The sequence below is a fragment of the Arachis hypogaea genome, chromosome 12 (assembly GCF_003086295.3).
Source record: "Arachis hypogaea cultivar Tifrunner chromosome 12, arahy.Tifrunner.gnm2.J5K5, whole genome shotgun sequence".
Taxonomy (NCBI): domain Eukaryota; kingdom Viridiplantae; phylum Streptophyta; class Magnoliopsida; order Fabales; family Fabaceae; genus Arachis; species Arachis hypogaea.
In genome coordinates, this window is record NC_092047.1 from 36,221,989 (window position 1) to 36,244,481 (window position 22,493).

The 22,493-nt window shown below is 39.1% G+C and overlaps 1 non-coding gene across 1 annotated transcript; it reads left to right on the plus strand.

The window, feature by feature from the left end:
• The first annotated feature begins 18,705 nt into the window (after window positions 1-18,705).
• On the plus strand, window positions 18,706-18,813 carry LOC112731041 (small nucleolar RNA R71). Its single transcript, XR_003166837.1, has one exon. It is a non-coding gene; the product is annotated as a small nucleolar RNA R71 (small nucleolar RNA).
• The last annotated feature ends 3,680 nt before the right edge of the window (window positions 18,814-22,493 follow it).

A 22,493-nucleotide genomic window follows, 5' to 3' on the forward strand; every position in this document is an offset into this window, starting at 1 on the left:
AGTACTCGGCATAATGAAGTTGCTAAGTATCTGATGCCATAGCCGAGCCTCATCATTCAAGTAAATCCGCTTGATTCCCTTTGGCATGGTGGTGTTCTGACCCATAATCCAAGGAACGGTCGGGTCAAGGGCTATCCTGGCCTTTACTGCATCCCAATCGAATTACATGAAGCGCATATCCTCTTCAGCTTTCTGGTAACCATCCAGCTGATCAGTTTTAGACAGAAGTTTCAGAACATCTTCAATGGCCTCTTCAGTGACCAGAATCTGCTTTCCTCTAAAGTTCACTACATCTAGGGAGATTTTGAAGTAATTGCAGTAGAATTCCCTTACCCATGATGCATTGACCTCAGTCAGGGGTCTTTCCAGGAAGAACTAGCCTCTTTGTTTGATTTTCTCAGAGGTGTATTACTGGAGTTCTTCTGGGATCTTCAGAGTCCTCTCCAGGTATAGGTTCCTGGAGGTTGCAAACACCGGATACCTCAGCTCACAGTATCGGTTTGCAAACTTTACTGGATCAGTAGCAGGGATTAGCTGGTCGGCCTTCTCCTATGGGGTAAAATTTTTCTCCCGCAAGGAGGCATCATGCATGAGATCTATGATAGACATAGAGGCTTCTCCTCTTTTCCGTTTGCCAGTTGTTGCCTTTCCTTTTCCTTTTCTGTGGGAGTCCGACATCCTGAAAAATAGAATTCAAGGATATAATAAAAACAGGAAAACAAGGAGGCAATTAACAAAAGAAGCACATAGTGGCAAAGGAGCAGGAGAGTAATGAATATGAGCTAAGTAAATGTGCATTAAGGATTGAATAGGAGTTAAAAGTTCGAAAAGAAGAAATCACAATCCAAAATGTAATTGAATTCATGTTAAATAGAGAAATTAACATCATGCCATGGTTAGAATGTTAAAAGAAAGTGAAAGAAAATCAAAAGAGAAGTTTTGAAAGGTTAGGTTGGTTAGAATTGAAAAAGAGTTTAGGAAGTTAACATTAGTGAGTTAGTAAAAAGTGGGTTAAAGTAAGTGGCATAATGATAAGTTTCTAAGTAACAAGCATTCACAATTAAAGGCTACAGGCAACTCATAACCAAATAAGGAAAACAGGTTGATGATGATTCAAATAGATATAGAAATAGCAAAAATTAGAATCAAACATCAAAAATACAAATTATGAACCAGGAAATCAAAGAGAATAAGAAAGATTGCCCTGGCATTCATGAATTGTTTTGGTTAGATCTAAGGAAAGCACAGTTGAAAATGCCAAAATCAAGACATGAATGGAAACATTTTACAGAAATTTGGGCAGCATTCCGGCTAAAATTGGATTGTCCCGGAAAATAAACAGCAACAGAATAGTTCATAGGAATCAAAATTAAAGCTGCAATTACATATAAGGAATATAAACATTAAAATTCAATGTACAGAGCAGCAGGAAACAAGGAAGTACAGCATATGAACATTACAATCATCACAGCAACAGCAGAATAAAACAAGAAACACGAACAGCGCAATTAAACAGACCTAAATCCACTAACCACATCCTAGGCTACCTAACAACCTAAAATCCACTACAACATGCATATCTGACTAACCTAAAGATGAACATAAACAGAAAAATATGAATGAACGACGAAGGATAGAAGAGTGGCATTTGTCGGAACCTGGTAGGCATAAGAGAGAGAGTGGGGGCAGAGAGGTGGCTGGGGGTGACGGCGGTGGCGTCCGGCGCGGCGGAAGAGGGTGGCACGGTGACAGTGGCTGCTGTACGGAGGAAGGGAGGGAAAGGGGGTGTAATGGGGATAGGGGGTAATAGGGGAAGGGAGGGGGGCTTGTGGGTGGCGCTGGGCGGTGACGGCGGCGGCGGTGGGAGGTGGTCGCAGAGGGCAGTGGCGGTTAGGGGGTAAGAAGAAGAAAGAAGAAGAAAGAAGGGGGAAGGAGGAAGGGGGGTGGGTGGCGGCAGGGTCTGGGTGGTCGGCAGCATCTGGCGGTGGCGGTGATGGTGGCTGGGTGGTGGTTGGGGGTTGGAGAAGAAAAGAAGAAGTGGAGGGGTTTGGGGAGGGGGGGCGTGACTGATAGGGTTCGCGTGACTGGGGGGTTATAAATTTGAATCATGCGATCGCGTGGGGCACGCATTCGCGTGGTTGGGCTGAAATGGTGGTTGACGCGATCGCGTCGCTGGAAATTGTGCTAAACGCACGAATCCAGCGTGTTTCAGCGCAACTCTCTGTCTCCTTTTGGGGTGTTGTGCAATCCTATGCGACGTGATCACGTCGCTCACGCTGTCGCGTGGGATGTGTGCTGTGCAAGTGACGCGATTGCGTGGGTCATTTGTGCAAAACGCACAATGGCCGCGCAATTCCAGCCTAACTTTCTGGACGTTGGATCTTTACGCCGATATCCAGGTCACGCGGCCGCGTGAATGACGCGGTCGCGTGGGTAGTATTTTTCGCAATTTGACGCGATCGCATGAGGGATGCGGTCGCGTCGCACACCCTTTTTTTTATGCAGTATGCAGAATGCAATGATTAATATGAATGAGATGCAAAACTCCAGGTTCAATATAATAAAATGAAACAAAACTTGAAAACAAATAAAACTAAATAAAAATTGAAAAAGGAACGATCATACCATGGTGGGTTGTCTCCCACCTAGCACTTTTAGTTAAAGTCCTTAAGTTGGACATTGGATGAGCTTCCTGTTTGGTGGCTTATTGATGAGCGGATAATTTATACGCTTTTTGGCATTGTTTTTAGTATGTTTTTAGTAGAATCTAGTTACTTTTAGGGATGTTTTCATTATTTTTTATGTTAAATTCACATTTTTGGACTTTACTATGAGTTTGTGTGTTTATCTGTGATTTCAGGTATTTTCTGGCTGAAATTGAGGGACTTGAGCAAAAATCAGATTCAGAGGTTGAAGAAGGACTGCTAATGCTGTTGGATTCTGACCTCCCTGCACTCATAATGGATTTTCTGGAGCTACAAACCTCAAAATGGCGCTCTTCCAATTGCGTCGGAAAGTAGACATCCAGGGCTTTCCAGAAATATATAATAGTCCATACTTTGCCCAAGTTTAGACGACGCAAATTGGCGTTCAACGCCAGCTCTCTGCCCAATTCTGGCGTCCAGCCCCAGAAACAAGTTGCAAAGTGGAGTTCAACGCCCAAAATGGCACAAAAGCTGGCGTTCAACTCCAAGAATGACCTCTCCACGTGTAGACTTCAAGCTCAGCCCAAGCACACACCAAGTGGGCCCCGGAAGTGGATTTATGCATCAATTACTTACTTCTATACACCCTAGTAGCTAGTTTATTATAAATAGGACTTTTTACTATTGTATTAGACATCTTGAGACATCTTGGAACATCTTTGGACGCCTAGTTCTTAGATCAGAGGGGCTGGCCATTCGGCCATGCCTGGACCTTTCACTTATGTATTTTCAAACGGTAGAGTTTCTACACTCCATAGATTAAGGTGTGGAGCTCTGCTGTTCCTCAAAGATTAATGCAAAGTACTACTGTTTTCTATTCAATTCATCTTATTTCGCTTCTAAGATATTCATTCGCACTTCAACCTGAATGTGATGAACGTGACAATCATCATCATTCCCTATGAACGCGTGCCTAACAACCACTTCCGTTCTACATTAGATTGAATGAGTATCTCTTAGATCTCTTAATCAGAATCTTCGTGGTATAAGCTAGATTGATGGCGGCATTCATGAGAGTCCGGAAAGTCTAAACCTTGTCCGTGGTATTCCGAGTAGGACTCTGGGATTGAATGACTGTGACGAACTTCAAACTCGCAAGTGCTGGGCGTAGTGACAGACGCAAAAGGATAGTAAATTCTATTCCAGTATGATCGAGAACCTCAAAGATGATTAGCCATGCAGTGACAGCACATCGGACCATTTTCACAGAGAGGAATAGGATGCAACCAATGACAAGGGTGATGTCTCCAGACGATTATCCGTGCTGTGACAGAGCATTTGGACCATTTTCCCGAGAGGATTGAAAGTAGCCATTGGCACAGGTGACATCCTTACAAAAAGCCAGCCATAGAAAGGAGTAAGACTGATTGGATGAAGACAGCAGGAAAGCAGAGGTTCAGAGGAACGAAAGCATCTCTATGCGCCTATCTGAAATTCTCACCGATGATTTACATAAGTATTTCTATCCTTATTTTATTATATTATTTTCGAAAACTTCATAACTACTTTATATCCGCCTGACTGAGATTTACAAGGTGACCATAGCTTGCTTCATACCAACAATCTCCGTGGGATCGATCCTTACTCACGTAAGGTTTATTACTTGGACGACCCAGCGCACTTGCTGGTTAGTTGTATCGAAGTTGTGACAAATTATGAATTGAGATTAGAGCACCTAGTTTTTGGAGCCATTACCAGAGATCACTATTTCGTGCACCAAGTTTTTGGCGCCGTTGCCGGGGATTGTTCGAGTTTGGACAACTGACGGTTCATCTTGCTGCTCAGATTGGGTAACATTCTTTTCGTTTTATTTTCAAAAAGTTTTCAAAAAAAAATTCTTTCAAAAATTTCTCCTTTGTTTTCGAAAAAAATTTTTAAATTAAAATTGTTTTCAAAAATATATTTGTTCTTCAGAATTTTTAAGAATGAATTCTAGAGTTTCATGAAGCATGTTGAAGCATGCTGGCTATAAAACCATGTCTAAATTCTTTTGGACATAGGTTTTGGCTTAAAATTGAATGAATTACACTCATATTTTTACTAAAGCTTGGCTGGCTATTAAGCCATGCCTGACCCTTTGATTGGAGCTTTAGACTAAAGAGCATAAGATTCCTGGAATTCATATTAAAAATTTTGGAATCCTTATTTTTCTTTTTCAAAATGATTTTCGAAAAAATTAAAAGAAAATACAAAAAAAAGTTATAAAATCAAAAAAATCAAAAATATTTCATGTTTCTTGTTTGAGTCTTGAGTCAAGTTGAAATTTTGGTGTCAATTGCATATTCATCTTGCATTTTTCGAAAAATTCATGCATTCATAGTGTTCTTCATGATCTTCAAGTTGTTCTTGGTAAGTCTTCTTGTTTGATCTTGATGTTTTCATGTTTTGTGTCTTTTCTTGTTTTTCATGTGCATTGTTGCATCCATAGAGTCTAAACATGAAAGATTTCTAAGTTTGGTGTCTTGCATGTTTTCTTTGCATATAAAAATTTTCAAAAATAAGTCTTGATGTTCATCATGACATTCAAAGTGTTCTTGGTGTTCATCTTGACATTCATAGTGTTCTTGCATTCATCATTGTTTTGATCCAAAATTTTCATGCATTGCATCTTTTTCATGTTTTTCCCTCTCATCATTGGAAAATTCAAAAATAAAAAAAAAATATCTTTCCTTTTTTTTTCTCTCTCAAAATTTCGAAAATTAGATTTGACTTTTTCAAAAATTTTTAAAATCTAGTTGTTTTTATGAGTCAAATCAAATTTTCAATTTAAAAATCTTATCTTTTTCAAAATCTTTTTCAAAAATCAAATCTTTTTCATTTTTCTTAGTTATTTTCGAAAATTTTAAAAATATTTTTCAAAAATCTTTTTCTTATCTTTATCACATAATTTTCGAAAATAACATCATCAATTAATGCTTTGATTCAAAAATTTCAAGTTTGTTACTTACTTGTTAAGAAAGATTCAAACTTTAAGTTCTAGAATCATATCTTGTGATTTCTTGTGAATCAAGTCATTAATTGTGATTTTAAAAATCAAATCTTTTTCAAAAACTAATTTAAATCATATCTTTTCAAAAATATCTTCTTATCTTATCTTTTTCAAAAATTTGATTTCAAAATATCTTTTCTAACTTCCTAACTTCTTATCTTTTCAAAATTTGTTTCAACTAACTAACTAACATTTTGTTTGTTTCTTATATTTTTCAAAACAACCTAACTAACTCTCTCTCTCTCTCTAATTTTCGAAAATATCTTCCCTCTTTTTCAAAATTTCTTTTTAATTAACTAATTAACTTAATTGTTGATTTTAATTTTCGAAAATTACTAACCTTTTTCAAAAACAATTTTCGAAAATCACTAACCCTTTTTCAAAAATAATTTTCGAAAATTCTCCGTCTCTCTCATCTCCTTCCTTTCTTCTACTCACACAAGGACCTCTATACTGTGGTATAAAGGATCCCTATTATTATTATTATTATTTTTTCTGTGCCCTCTTCTTTGTCATATGAGCAGGAGCAAGGACAAGAATATTCTTGTTGAAGTAGATCCAGAACCTGAAAGGACTCTGAAGAGGAAACTAAGAGAAGCTAAATTACAACAATCCAGAGATAACCTTTCAGAAATTTTCGAACAGGAAGAGGAGATGGCAGCCGAAAATAATAATAATGCAAGGAGGATGCTTGGTGACTTTACTGCACCAAATTCCAATTTACATGGAAGAAGCATCTCCATTCCTGCCATTGGAGCAAACAATTTTGAGCTAAAACCTCAGCTAGTTTCTCTGATGCAGCAAAACTGCAAGTTTCATGGACTTCCATCTGAAGATCCTTTTCAGTTCTTAACTGAATTCTTGTAGATCTGTGATACTGTTAAGACTAATGGAGTAGATCCTGAAGTCTACAGGCTCATGCTTTTTCCTTTTGCTGTGAGAGACAGAGCTAGAATATGGTTGGACTCTCAACCTAAGGATAGCCTGAACTCTTGGGATAAGCTGGTCAAGGCTTTCTTAGCCAAGTTCTTTCCTCCTCAAAAGCTGAGCAAGCTTAGAGTGGATGTTCAAACCTTCAGACAGAAAGAAGGTGAATCCCTCTATGAAGCTTGGAAAAGATACAAGCAGCTGACCAAAAAGTGTCCTTCTGACATGCTTTCAGAATGGACCATCCTGGATATATTCTATGATGGTTTATCTGAGCTATCAAAGATGTCATTGGATACTTCTGCAGGTGGATCCATTCACCTAAAGAAAATGCCTGCAGAAGATCAAGAACTTATTAACATGGTTGCTAATAACCAGTTCATGTACACTTCTGAGAGGAACCCTGTGAGTAATGGGACGCCTATGAAAAAGGGAGTTCTTGAAATTGATACTCTGAATGCCATATTGGCTCAGAACAAAATATTGACTCAGCAAGTCAATATGATTTCTCAGAGTCTGAATGGAATGCAAGCTGCATCCAACAGTACTCAAGAGGCATCTTCTGAAGAACAAGCTTATGATCCTGAGAACCCTGCAATAGCAGAGGTGAATTACTTAGGTGAACCTTATGGAAACACCTATAATCCATCATGGAAAAATCATCCAAATCTCTCATGGAAGGATCAAAAGCCTCAACAAGGCTTTAATAATGGTGGAAGAAACAGGTTCAACAATAATAAACCTTTTCCATCATCCACTCAACAACAGACAGAGAACTCTGAACAAAATACCTCTAATTTAGCAAACTTAGTCTTTGATCTGTTCCAAATCTCTCATGGAAGGATCAAAAGCCTCAACAAGGCTTTAATAATGGTGGAAGAAACAGGTTCAACAATAATAAACCTTTTCCATCATCCACTCAACAACAGACAGAGAACTCTGAACAAAATACCTCTAATTTAGCAAACTTAGTCTTTGATCTGTCCAAGGCCACTGCAAGTTTCATGAACGAAACAAGGTCTTCCATTAGAAATTTGGAAGCACAAGTGGGCCAGCTGAGTAAAAGGATCAATGAAATCCCTCCTAGTACTCTCCCAAGCAATACAGAAGAAAATCCAAAAGGAGAGTGCAAGGCCATTGAATTAATCACCATGGCCGAACCTGTAAGGGAAGGAGAGGACGTGAATCCCAAGGAGGAAGACCTCCTGGGATGTCCAGTGATCCATAAGGAGCTTCCTTCTGAGGAACCTAAGGACTCTGAGGCTCAATTAGAGACCATAGAGATTCCATTGAACCTCCTTATATCATTCATAAGCTCTGATGAGTACTCCTCTTCTGAAGAGAATGAGGATGTTACTGAAGAGCAAGCTGCCAAGTTCCTTGTTGGAATCATGAAGCTGAATGCCAAATTATTTGGCATTGAAACTTGGGAAGATGAACCTCCCTTGTTCACCAATGAACTAAGTGATCTGGATCAACTGACATTGCCTCAGAAGAACCGGGATCCTGGAAAGTTCTTAATACCTTGTACCATAGGCACCATGATCTTTAAGGCTCTGTGTGACCTTGGTTCAGGGATAAACCTCATGCCCCTCTATGTAATAGAGAAACTGGGAATCTTTGGGGTGCAAGCTGCTAAAATCTCATTAGAGATGGCAGACAACTCAAGAAAACAGGCTTATGGACAAGTAGAGGATGTGTTAGTAAAGGTGGAAGACCTTTACATCCCTGCTGATTTCATAGTCCTAGATACTGGAAAGAAAGAGGATGAATCCATCATCCTAAGAAGACCTTTCCTAGCCACAGCAAGAACTATGATTGATGTGGACAGAGGAGAAATGATCCTTCAAATAAATGAGGACAACCTTGTGTTTACAACTCAAAGATCTCTCTCTGCATCCATGGAGAGGAAGCATAAAAAGCTTCTCTCAAAGCAGAGTCAAACAAAACCCCCACAGTCAAACTCTAAGTTTGGTGTTGGGAGGCCGCAACTAAACTCTAAGTTTGGTGTTGAACTCCCATATCCAAACTCTAAGTTTGGTGTTGGGGAGTCTCAACAAAGCTCTGCACATCTGTGAGGCTCCATGAGAGCCCACTGTCAAGCTATTGACATTAAAGAAGCGCTTGTTGGGAGGCAACCCAATTTTTATTTATCTAATTTTCATTGTTTTTCATGTTTTATTAGGTTCATGATCATGTGGAGTCACAAAATAAATAAATAAAAATTGAAAACAGAATAAAAAACAGCAGAAAAAAAAATCACACCCTGGAGGAAGAACTTACTGGCATTTAAATGCCAGTAAGAAGCATGTTTTGGGCGTTCAACGCCAGAACAGAGCACGGTTCTGGCGCTGAACGCCAGAAATGGACAGCATCTGGGCATTTGAACGCCAGAAATGCACCCTGGAGAAGAGCTGGCACTGAACGCCCAGAACAAGCATGGTTCTGGCGTTCAACGGCAGAAATGGGCAACAAATGGGCGTTCAACGCCTAGAACAAGTACCAATCTGGTGCTGAACGCCCAGAGTTGTGTGCAAGGGCATTTTGCATGCCTAATTTGGTGCAAGGTTGTAAATCCTTAAACACCTCAGGATCCGTGGACCCCACTGGATCCCCACCTACCTCCACTCACTTCTTCTCACCCCTCTTTCACACAATCCCATAAACACTCTTCCCCAAAACCCTTCACCAATCACCTCAATCTCTCTTCCCCATCACCTCTTCACCACTCAGATCCATCCACTCTTCCCCATAAACCTACCTCATAAACTCCACCTACCTTCAAAATTCAAATCAATTTCCCACCCAAACCCACCCTAAATGGCCGAACTTACCCCCCTCCCCCCACTATATATAGCCCTCCATTCTTCCTCCATTTTCACACAACACAACCCTCTCTTCTCTTCTTGGCCGAAACACAACCCCTTCTCCCTCTCCTCCATTTTCTTCTTCTTTTTCATCTATTCTTTCTTCTCTTGCTCGAGGGCGAGTAAAATTCTAAGTTTGGTGTGGTAAAAGCATAAGCTTTTTGTTTTTCCATTACCATTGATGGCACCTAAGACCGGAGAATCCTCTAGAAAAGGGAAAGGAAAGACAAAAACTTCCACCCCCGAGTCATGGGAGATGGAAAGGTTCATCTCCAAAGCCCATCAAGACCACTTCTATGATGTTGTGGCCAAGAAGAAGGTGATCCATGAGGTCCCTTTCAAACTCAAGAGAAATGAGTATCCGGAGATCCGACATGAAATCCAAAGAAGAGGTTGGGAAGTTCTAACAAACCCCATCCAACAAGTCGGCATCCTAATGGTTCAAGAGTTCTATGCCAATGCATGGATCACTAGGAACCATGATCAAAGTAAGAACCCGAATCCAAAGAATTATGTTACAATGGTTCGGGGAAAATACTTAGATTTTAGTCCGGAGAATGTGAGGTTGGCGTTTAACTTGCCTATGATGCAAGAAGATGAGCGCCCCTACACTAGAAGGGTCAACTTTAATCAAAGGTTAGACCAAGTCCTCATGGACATATGTGTGGAAGGAGCTCAATGGAAGATTGACTCCAAAGGCAAGCCGGTTCAACTAAGAAGACTGGACCTCAAGCCTGTGGCTAGAGGATGGTTGGAGTTCATCCAACGCTCCATCATCCCCAGTAGCAACTGATCTGAAGTTACTGTGGATTGGACCATCATGATCCATAGCATCATGATTGGAGAGGAAGTAGAAGTTCATGAAGTCATCTCCCTTGAACTCTACAAAATAGCCGAAAAGCCCTCCCCTGGGGCAAGGCTAGCTTTTCCTCATCTTATTTGCCATCTATGTTACTTAGCTGGAGCTTTCATAGAAGGAGACATTCATATTGAGGAAGAGAAGTCCATCACTAAGAAAAAGATGGAGCAAGCAAGAGAGCCCATTCATGGAGCTCAAGAGGCGCAGGAAGCTCATCACCATGAGATCCCGGAAATGCCTCAAATGCATTTTCCTCCACAAAACTATTGGGATCAAATCAACACCTCCCTAGGAGAATTAAGTTCCAACATGAGACAACTAAGGGTGGAACATCAAGAGCACTCCATCATCCTTCATGAAATAAGAGAAAATCAAAAAGCAATGAGGGAGGAGCAACAAAGACAAGGAAGAGACATAGAAGAGCTCAAGGACATCATTGGTTCCTCAAGAAGGAAACGCCACCATCACTAAGGTGGACTCATTCCTTGTTCTTACATTCTCTGTTTTTCGTTTTCTATGTTAAGTGCTTATCTATGTTTGTGTCTTATTACATGATCATTAGTATTTAGTAACTTTGTCTTAAAGTTATGAATGTCCTATGAATCCATCACCTCTCTTAAATGAAAAATGTTTAAATTCAAAAGAACAAGAAGTACATGTGTTTCGAATTTATCCTCGAACTTAGTTTAATTATATTGATGTGGTGACAATACTTCTTGTTTTCTGAATGAATGCTTGAACAGTGCATATATGTCTTTTGAAGTTGTTGTTTAAGAATGTTAAATATGTTGGCTCTTGAAAGAATGATGACAAGGAAACATGTTATTTGATAATCTGAAAAATCATAAAAATGATTCTTGAAGCAAGAAAAAGCAGCAAAGAACAAGGCTTGCAGAAAAAAAAAATAGCCAAAAAAAAATAATAGAAAGAAAAAGAAAAGCAAGCAGAAAAAGCCAAAAGCTCTTAAAACCAAGAGGCAAGAGCAAAAAGCCAATAACCCTTAAAACCAAAAGGCAAGGGCAAATAAAAAGGATCCCAAGGCTTTGAGCATCAGTGGATAGGAGGGCCTAAAGGAATAAAATCCTGGTTTAAGCGGCTAAACCAAGCTGTCCCTAACCATGTGCTTGTGGCGTGAAGGTGTCAAGTGAAAACTTGAGACTGAGCGGTTAAAGTCAAGGTCCAAAGCAAAAAAAGAGTGTGCTTAAGAAACCTGGACACCTCTAATTGGGGACTTTAGCAAAGCTGAGTCACAATCTGAAAAGGTTCACTCAATTATGTGTCTGTGGCATTTATGTATCCGGTGGTAATACTGGAAAACAAAGTGCTTAGGGCCACAGCCAAGACTCATAAAATAGCTGTGTTCAAAAATCATCATACTGAACTAGGAATATCAATAACACTATCTGAACTCTGAGTTTCTATAGATGCCAATCATTCTGAACCTCAATGGATAAAGTGAGATGCCAAAACTATTCAAGAGGCAAAAAGCTACAAGTCCCGCTCATCTTATTGGAGCTATGTTTCATTGATAGTTTGGAATTTATAGTATATTCTCTTCTTTTTATCCTATTTGATTTTTAGTTGCTTGGGGACAAGCAACAATTTAAGTTTGGTGTTGTGATGAGCGGATAATTTATACGCTTTTTGGCATTATTTTTAGTATGTTTTTAGTAGAATCTAGTTACTTTTAGGGATGTTTTCATTATTTTTTATGTTAAATTCAAATTTCTGGACTTTACTATGAGTTTGTGTATTTTTCTGTGATTTCAGGTATTTTCTGGCTGAAATTGAGGGACTTGAGCAAAAATCAGATTTAGAGGTTGAAGAAGGACTGCTGATGCTGTTGGATTCTGACCTCCCTGCACTCAAAATGGATTTTCTGGAGCTACAAAACTCAAAATGGCGCGCTTTTAATTGCGTTGGAAAGTAGACATCCAGGGCTTTCCAGAAATATATAATAGTCCATACTTTGCCCAAGTTTAGACGACGCAAACTGGCGTTCAACGCCAGCTCTCTGCCCAATTCTGGCGTCCAGCGCCAGAAACAAGTTGCAAAGTGGAGTTCAACGCCCAAAATGGCACAAAAGCTGGCGTTCAACTCCAAGAATGACTTCTCCATGTGTAGACTTCAAGCTCAGCCCAAGCACACACCAAGTGGGCCCCGAAAGTGGATTTATGCATCAATTACTTACTTCTGTAAACCCTAGTAGCTAGTTTATTATAAATAGGACTTTTTACTATTGTATTAGACATCTTGAGACATCTTAGAACATCTTTGGATGCCTGGTTCTTAGATCAGAGGGGCTGGCCATTCGGCCATGCCTGGACCTTTCACTTATGTATTTTCAAACGGTAGAGTTTCTACACTCCATAAATTAAGGTGTGGAGCTCTGCTGTTCCTCAAAGATAAATGCAAAGTACTACTATTTTCTATTCAATTCATCTTATTTCGCTTCTAAGATATTCATTCGCACTTCAACCTGAATGTGATGAACGTGACAATCATCATCATTCCCTATGAACGCGTGCCTGACAACCACTTCCGTTCTACATTAGATTGAATGAGTATCTCTTAGATCTCTTAATCAGAATCTTCGTGGTATAAGCTAGATTGATGGCGGCATTCATGAGAGTCCGGAAAGTCTAAACCTTGTCCGTGGTATTCCGAGTAGGACTCTGGGATTGAATGACTGTGACGAACTTCAAACTCGCAAGTGCTGGGCGTAGTGACAGACGCAAAAGGATAGTAAATTCTATTCCAGTATGATCGAGAACCTCAAAGATGATTAGCCATGCAGTGACAGCGCATCAGACCATTTTCACAGAGAGGAATAGGATGCAACCAACGACAAGGGTGATGCCTCCAGACGATTAGCCGTGCTGTGACAGAGCATTTGGACCATTTTCCCGAGAGGATTGAAAGTAGCCATTGGCACCGGTGACATCCTTACAAAAAGCCAGCCATAGAAAGGAGTAAGACTGATTGGATGAAGACAGCAGGAAAGCAGAGGTTCAGAGGAACGAAAGAATCTCTATGCGCCTATCTGAAATTCTCACCGATGATTTACATAAGTATTTCTATCCTTATTTTATTATATTATTTTCGAAAACTTCATAACTACTTTATATCCGCCTGACTGAGATTTACAAGGTGACCATAGCTTGCTTCATACCAACAATCTCCGTGGGATCGACCCTTACTCACGTAAGGTTTATTACTTGGACGACCCAGTGCACTTGCTGGTTAGTTGTATCGAAGTTGTGACAAATTATGAATTGAGATTAGAGCACCAAGTTTTTGGAGCCATTACCAGAGATCACAATTTCGTGCACCACTTATGCTTAAATTCATCCAGAAATCTCCACTAATGCTTGGAATGCCAATAGCCTCCGGGGTCCCAAACTAGGCATGTGAAGCTTCTGAGCAGCTTCAAACAGATTGTCAGGCTCCCGGGGTGACAAATGTCAGCATAGATTCCAGGATCCCAAACTTGGCTTTTAAATCCACCTTCGTCTTGATCTATATTTTTCCATCCGGGTGGTTTATAAATTAGATTCTCACCAGAATAACCAAACGTTTTCCGAGATCCATTTGATAGATCATGATGCCAATCCGTGCACTTCAAGTTGAAGCGTGGAACCTTATTGAACCTTGTGAACCAGCTCTGAGTATGAGCCATTTCCCTTTTACTCTTAAAGCCGCAGAGAGCTCTATGCTGGCCATCTGTTTCAAGCAAACCATATTCAAGTGGAAAAATAAAGTTAAAGGTTAAGGATTGTACCCACTTAAAACATGTATTGGGTGGTAATGGCCTTGGGATAGGTGGTTCCAATGGTTCTGTGAGTTCTACTCCCTTGTGCTCTTCTGTGAATTTCTCCACTTCTTTGCAAGATTCCTCAAATGTATCCATGTCCTGATCAAAGCCATCTATGTTTTCCTCATCACTTAAGTCATAGATTGGAGGTTGAGAGAAATCTACCTCCGTATCATCTTCGTATTCACTTGGGGAAGATCCTTCAATCTCAGAGAATTCACTTGCGGATGCAAGTTCATTACTAGAAGAACTTGACTTGAGATTATCATCATCAAGGAAACTTACTTCTTGGGTTATTCTGTCTAGTTCTTCATGAAGGACTTGCTCTGGGGATTGCGCACAATCCTCCTTAGCATCAATTGTAACATCTTTGATAGAATTCTCCACAACTCTGGGTTCCCATGGAGGTTCAGCGTCTCCTAAGTCTTCAACCAACTCTTTTTCTTGTATAATGACAGCTTCCTCTACTTGTTCTAGTATGAAATCATGCTCTGTCTTGTCTACTGGAGTTTCTAGTATCTCCTTCATGCTACGCTCTTCGTTAGATCGTCCACATGGGGCCGTGGGATGTCTTTGAATGTTCGAACGTCTAGAAGATAATTGACTTACTGCTTGCTCCAGTTGATGAAGGGTTGTTTGAAGTCGATTCACTGTTTCCTTGAGACGAACCTCTGATCCTCGGGGTGATAGATTTGGATATGGCGCAGGGAGAAGTGGTGGTGTTTGGGAGTGATTGGATTGGAACTGGGGTAAAGGAGGATCATGTAGTGGCGAATGGTGAAAAAGAGCTTGTGAGTGTGGTGGTTCGAAGTTACGTTGAGAGGATGGCCTATAAGCACAGGGTGGGGCTTATTGGTAATTACAAGGTTGTCCACCATGTCTATTTGCTTGGTACGCATTATAGAATGGTCTTTGTCCATGATATCTTGGAGGGTGTTGTTGCCTAAAGGGTTGATGAGATCCTCTTGGCTCCATCCATCTTTGATTGCTCTGACCTTGATGCATGTTCCTATTATAACTTCCATTCCTTTCAATAACATTAGAACCAAACTCAAAGCGAAAGGGATGAGAATTCATAGTAGCTAAAAAAATAAAGAGGGAAAAATAAAGACAAATAAACAAGTAAAAGAAAAATATTTACAATAACCAATAATAAGGCACACGATTGCAGTTCCCCGGCAACGGCGCCATTTTGACGTTGGGATTTTTGCCAGTAAAGAATTTTACAAAAAATAGTCGCATTGTAGATATAGATTCTAAACCAACAGAAATCCCTTCGTACAAACGTTTTGGTTGTCACAAGTAACAAACCCCTAAATAAATTGATAACCGAAGTATTCAAACCTCGGGTCATCTTCTCAAGGAACTGCAAGGAAGTATGTTCTTATTATTGGTTATGGAGATTGTAAATTGGGGTTTTGAGAAAGAGGAGTGGATAATTTAATTAACAATTAAAGTAAATGAAGAACAAGTAATTTAAATGATAAGTAAAATAAATAAATGACTGTAAATAAACTTTTGGTAAGGTATGAGAAATTAGAGGTCCTATCCTAGTTACCCTTATCAATGATGATGAGAATTGAATCTTAATTCCACTTTGTTAACCTTTACTAAGATAAAGGAAGGTCAAGGGATTAATTGGTTTGATCTTCGAATCCTATTTATTTCCTAAGAAAAGATTGGGATTATTGAAGTTCAATTTAACTAACAAGATAACAATTATCAATCATGTTTGAGTTTGATAACTCCTGAGTTACTGATTTTTTAACCAGGGCCAAAATGAGAAAAGTAAATCTACTGGAATAAAATGTCTTCAGATGGGAATAACAATAATGTAAATAAAAGAAAGCAATATTAAACTGAAATACCTCAAATAACATTAATTCAAAAGAGTAATCTGTAACATGGAAGAATTCATAAATTAAATTGCAACATCAAATAACCAACTAAAGTAATGGAATAAATAAAAAGTGAAAGGGAAGCTTAAAGTAAAGGAACATTGAACCTGGGATCGAGAGTCACTCCTAAAACTAAGAGAAATCCTAAATCCTAATCCTAATAGAGAAGAGAGAGGAGAGAACCTCCCTCAAAACTAAATCTAAATCATGAAAACTAACTAAAGTGGAGACTCTCCTTGAATGTATGCCTTCCCCCACTTCATAACCTCTGGTCTATGCCTTCTGGACTTGGATTTGGGCCAAAAAGGGCTTCAGAATTCGCTGGGAGCGTTTTCTGCAATTTCTGGTGCGTGGCGTCTATCACGCGTTCGCGTGGGTCACGCGGTCGTGTCATTTGGAGTTTTCCTTGTCACGCGGTCGCGTCAATCATGTGACCGCGTCATATATGTTCTGCTTAAGGCACGCGGTCGCATCAGTCATGCGGCCGCGTTGCTGCTTCTTTGCGCTTGGCATGCGTCCGCGTCGCCCATGCGATCGCGTGGCTGCCAGTTTCTCCAAAAACTCTGTTTTATGCTTTCCTTATATTTTTGTATGTTTCCTTTCTATCCTTTAAGTCATTCCTGCCTTAGAAGATCTGAAACTACTCAACACACTAATCACGGCATCGAATGGAATTAAAGGTAATTAAAATAATTAATTTTAAAGCATAGGAAACTTGTTTTTCACATACATCACATGATAAGGAAGGGAAAGTAAAACCATGCAAATAATATGAATAAGTGGGTGAAGGATTGAATAAATCACTCAGATTAAGCACAAAATATATCATAAAATATGGGTTTATCAATGGACTTCAGCCACGGTTTCATCTATAATGTCACACTTGAGGATAGAGTGATCCTCTGGAGGATGCGTCATAACTCCATTCAGGTTGAAGATCACTATTCGACCATCTATTTCAAAAGAGTATGTTCCTGAAAAAGCATCTAATTTAAACTTTGAAGTCTTCAAGAATGGCCTTCTGAGTAGGATTGATGATGGCTTATCTGAGTCATTTTGGGGCATTTCCAGGATATAAAAATCAGTGGGGAACGTGAGTCCCTTAATGCCCACTAATACATCTTCAGCAACTCCAACCACTGTAATGATGCTTTTATCTGCTAACACAAAACGAGCTGCCGACCTTTTTAAGTGAGGGAGCCTCAAAACATCATATATAGACAAAGGCATTATACTCACACATGCTCCTAAATCACACATGCAGTCAGAAATTATCACACCACTAATAGTGCAATTAACTATACAAGGACCTGGGTCACTACACTTTTCAGGTAAACCTCCCATTAAAGCAGATATGGAACTACCTAAAGGAATAGTTTCTAATTCATTAATTTTGTCTTTATGTATACATAAATATTTTAGAAACTTTGCATACTTAGGTACCTGTTGAATAACATCAAATAGAGGAACAGTTACCTCAACCTTTTTGAATATCTCTACCATTTTGGGATCAGGTTCCAGCTGCTTCCTGGGCTTCCTTGCAAGTTGTGGAAATGGAATGGGAGTGGTGTCTTCTGCAGTGTCTGCGCCTTTTGATGCTTCCTCCTGTGGTCGAGCTTCTTCTTTTTCAGCTATGTCCTGTATGTCTTCTTCCTTTTCAACATCTTCTATTTCCACTACCTCTTCAGCTGAGGCGTGTTCTGGTGAGCTTGGCTCCTCCTGGTTCCTCTCCTACAGTGTGATTCCGGACCTTAGAGTGATGGCATTAATACCACCCTTGGAATTGGGTAATGGTTGAGAGGGAATTTTATTGGAGCTCAAAGGTTGATTATTGGAGTTATTCATTGAACCAATCTGTGAGACAAGAGCTTGCAAAGTAGCGTTCAGACCATTCAGAGTGGCATTAATGTTATTTTCTATGGTCTGCTGTCTCCGATCAATTGATTGTAGTAAGTCATCATTAGCAGAAGAAGACGGATAGGTAATTTGAGAGGTCTGCTGTTGGGTATTCTGTGGTCCTTGGGATTGCCTTAGGTGAGGTGTCTTGTAAGGCTAATTCTGATTATGCTGCCTGTTGTTGTTATTATTCCACCTCTGATATCCCTGATTATCTCTGCCTCCTCTGTTGTTGTTGTCCCTCTAATTCTGGTTAGAATTGTCCTGCCATCCATGGCTGTAGTTACCACCTTGATTGTACCCTTGGTTGGAGCGGTCATAGAAGTTATGAGTGGCTGCCACGGTGTTGTCTTCCTGCTGGAGCTGCGGATATTCATCAGTATAATGGCTATAATCAGCACAAATTCTGTAAACTCTTTGTGGGACTAACTGTTGGTTTTGCTGTGCTGGAGAAGGTTGAGCTTGCTGAACTTGTTGATTCAATTGCATTTGCTTCAGCAAGTTGGTAATTTTACAGATACTCTGAGTTAAAGCAGCAGTCTCTCTGCTAGAGGATACTTCGGCAACGGCTTTTGCACGGCCTTGTTTCTGCCTGTGATTCCTAGTAGATTCAGCTAAGTCACTGATCAATTGCCATGCCTCATCAGTGGTCTTGTACTTTTTCATAAACCTATTGCTAGCACTTTCCAATGTGGTCTTATCTTGGGGCCTCATGCCCTGTGTGACATAACCGAGTAACACTATCTTGTCAATCATATGGTGGGGGCAAGCTTCCAGAAGATTATTGAAGCGCTCCCAGTACTCATAGAGAGTTTTAGAATCATCCTGAACAATCATAGAAATATCTTTCCTCAGTTTATTAGTAACTTCAGCTAGAAAGAACTTTTCCAAGAATTCTCTTCTCAGTGTATCCCAGTTGGATACAATTGCTGCTGGTTGAGTGTAGTACCACTCTCTTGCCTTCCCCTCAAGAGAAAACGGGAAAGCTTTCAGCAAAATTGAAGTTTCATCTACACCATCACGCCGAGCTTGCCTTATTCTTGAAATAGTTCTTTCAATCTCAGGATCGAATACTAGCAAGCTTGGGTCAGGAAGCGAACGCATCATCCAACGAAAGAAACAAGCAGCTCATAGTAGTAAAATAAAATAAAATACAAATAAATAAAATCCAATCAATAACTTTAGCACTCTATTGCAACTTCCCGGCAACGGCGCCAAAAATTGATGTTGGCGGAAATTGGCGAGTTAAGAATTGTTATAAGATATGCGTTGCGAATATAGTCCTCAACCAACCAGAAATCCGCTTATCAATTTAAAAAAGGGTTTCACAGAAATTAAAATTAAAATACTGGGAGTATGAATCCCAGGTCGTCTCCCAACGAGTTGCAGGAAAGTGTGCTATTTTATTAATCAGATGGTTTTCAAAAAGATTTGAGTTGAATGACAGGAAATTAAATTAGAGAATTAATGTAATTTAAATAAAAGCCTTGACTGGGAGTAGATTAGTTGGAAGCCCTATTCTTGTTGCAGTACTCTCAAGATTAGTTGATAATTGGGGGTTATTCTGTTTAGTTATCCCTTACTAGGTAAGGGAAAGTTAAACAAGTTGGAATGCTGTTTCTATCCACAAGTTCCAATCCGCTCTTGGGAGGATTGGTGTTAGTGACTAGAGAGCAATCCAACAATAAACCCAATTACAATCTTTCTCTTGAGCATCCCAACTCAAGGGTTCCTTTCAATCAACTCCCCATCAAGTTAGGGAACTACTCGCTCATTGTAAATGTAAAATTCATAACATAAGAAAGGGAATTAAAGAAAGACATGATAAATAATGATCAAAAGATTAATTAAAAATAAAAGTAATTCTTGTATTAATAAATGCTAAAATAATCCAATAGTAAAGTTAAGTAAATTAAGAAACATGGAAGAGTAAAAGACAAGTAAAGAGAACGAACTAGAATGTCGAAGTCTTGATGAGGCAATAACTCTTCTCAATATCCCAATGCAAAAACAATGAAAATAACAAATCCTAAAAACTATGAATGTGTAGAGAGAAAACCTAGAGGAGAGGAAAACTAGATTTCCAAACTAAAACTATGTGGAATGAATGTTGTTTTTGGTTTCTGCATGTTCTCTGGCTCTAGTCTGCTTTTCTGGGCCGAAAACTGGGTCAAAATAAGGCCCGAAATCGCCCCCAGCGATTATGCAGATCGCGCATGTCACGCGGACGCGTCATTCGGTGTTTCGCTTTACCACGCGGGCGCGTCGTCCACGCCTCCGCGTCACTTGTGCAGTTTCCAATTCGCACGGCCGCGTCATCCATGCGGCCGCGTCATTGCAATTTCCTCTCTTTCGTGCGGTCGCGTCATCCATGCGGCCGCGTCGCTTCTCGCTGGTCATCTCCTCAATTTCTTGTGTTCCTTCCATTTTTTGCAAGCTTCCTTTCCAATCTCTAACTCATTCATGCCCTATAAAGCCTGAAACACTTAACACACAGATCACGGCATCGAATGGAATAAAGGAGAAATAAAATACATAATTAAAAGTCTCTAGGAAGCAAGTTTTCAATCATGCAATAACTTTAGGAAGGAATTATAAATGCATGCTAATTTAATGAATAAGTGGGTAAAGATCATGATAAAACAACATAATTAAACACAATATAAACCATAAAATAGTGGTTTATCAAAAACGCATCAGTTGGAGCCACCCGTCCACTTGCACATCTCAGCGTGCACTGAGGATGGTGCAATCATTAAGTATGGGGAGGTCGATACCGACTTCCGTGGGTTAGTTATTTTCTTCTCAACACCGAAGTTTTATTTTCTTTGTTAGTTCATTGTTGCATTTGCATATTTGATTGCATGTTTGCTTGATTTTGTGCATATTTTACCACTACTGGGTTGAAGTAATAATTTCTTTTCCAAGAAAATATTTTATAGCATTTCACTAATTTGAATTAAAATTTTTGTTAAACTTGTTTGAAGAATTTTATTTTGGAACATGGTTTTAGAGCTCGAACACACAAACCCTGTGAGATTTTTGAGCCTATTTGATTGGTTGTATTTTATCAACCAATATTTTATTGGTGTATTTTTCTCTCTATAATTATGATCTTTGTCTTGCTTAATTCTATATTTCCCTTATTTGATGTATGTATGCACTTATATGATTAAGGCCTTGTTTCACTGAGCTTACATACCCATATGGCCTTAACCTTTTCATTATCCTTTGTAAACCAATGTTGAGCCTTTTAACCCCATTTATTCTTTACTTTAGCTCATCACTAACTCTAAGTGGAAAACAATAATTTCCTTAATTTGAATCCTTGGTTAGCTTAGACTAGTGAGAGTATTCATGATTTAAGTGTGGGGAAATTGGGTTTTAAAATAATTGGTTTGGAAATTGAGTATGTTAGACTTTATGTGAAAATGTGAAAAGAATATTGAGGACATGTTCATACATTCAATATCTTAATCATATGCATTGAAAAAAAATAATAAGAAAGAAAAAAAAGAGAGAAAAAGAAAAAAAAATCTAATAAAAAGGGAACAAAATGTCCCAAAGTAAATGCTGATAGCAATGTATATGTACTGTACTCAAAATTAAGATGCATGAATATGTGGAAAACATGGTTAATGGATAGTTAGGTTTTGTATTCTGATTACATGGATTGTCCTAAGTTAGGTGGGAAGTTTGGGTTAATTAAGGATTCAAATTTTAGTCCACTTAACCAAATACAATCCTACCTTGACCCTAACCCCATTAAAACCCTTAAAAGACCTCTTGATATGTGTATTTGTGCATCAAATTATTTGTTGATTGGTAGAAGAAAAGCAAACCTTAGAAAGCAAGGTTCATAGAGAATTGAGAGAATCGAACCTTAAACACATGAGTGATTAGAGTATATACACTTCCGGTGAGGGTTCGATGCTCGATTCTTTGTTCCCGGCTTTCATGAGATATTTTCTTCTTGCAAGTCTATTTGTACTATATTTTTATAATTTGAAATAGTAAAATCCAGTTCATATTTGTTCTTAAAAGATTTATTTACTTTTAACCAAGTAGGTAGAAGCATTTCACATTTAGCTGCATTTATATAGATAGGTTGCATTTCATATATTCTACCATTTCTCTTCATTCTTTTGGCTCTCTTGAGCTTAGCATGAGGACATGCTAATGTTTAAGTGTGGGGAGATTGATAAATCCCATTTTTTAGGGTTTATCTTGTGCTTAATTGAGTGCATTTTATCCACTATTCTCACACTTATTCATAGAATTCGCATGTTTTACATTTTCCCTCCTAATTTTGTGCTATGATTGAAAACATGCTTCTTTCACCTTAAATTTTCTATGTTTAATCCTCTCTTATTACCATTCGATGCCGTGATATGTTTTTTAAGTGTTTTCAGGGTTTATAGGGCAGGAATGGCTTAGAGGATGGAAAGGAAGCATGCAAAAGTGGAAGGAATACAAGATTTTGAAGGAATTGCTAAGCTGTCAAGCCTGACCTCTTCGTACTAAATCGATCATAACTT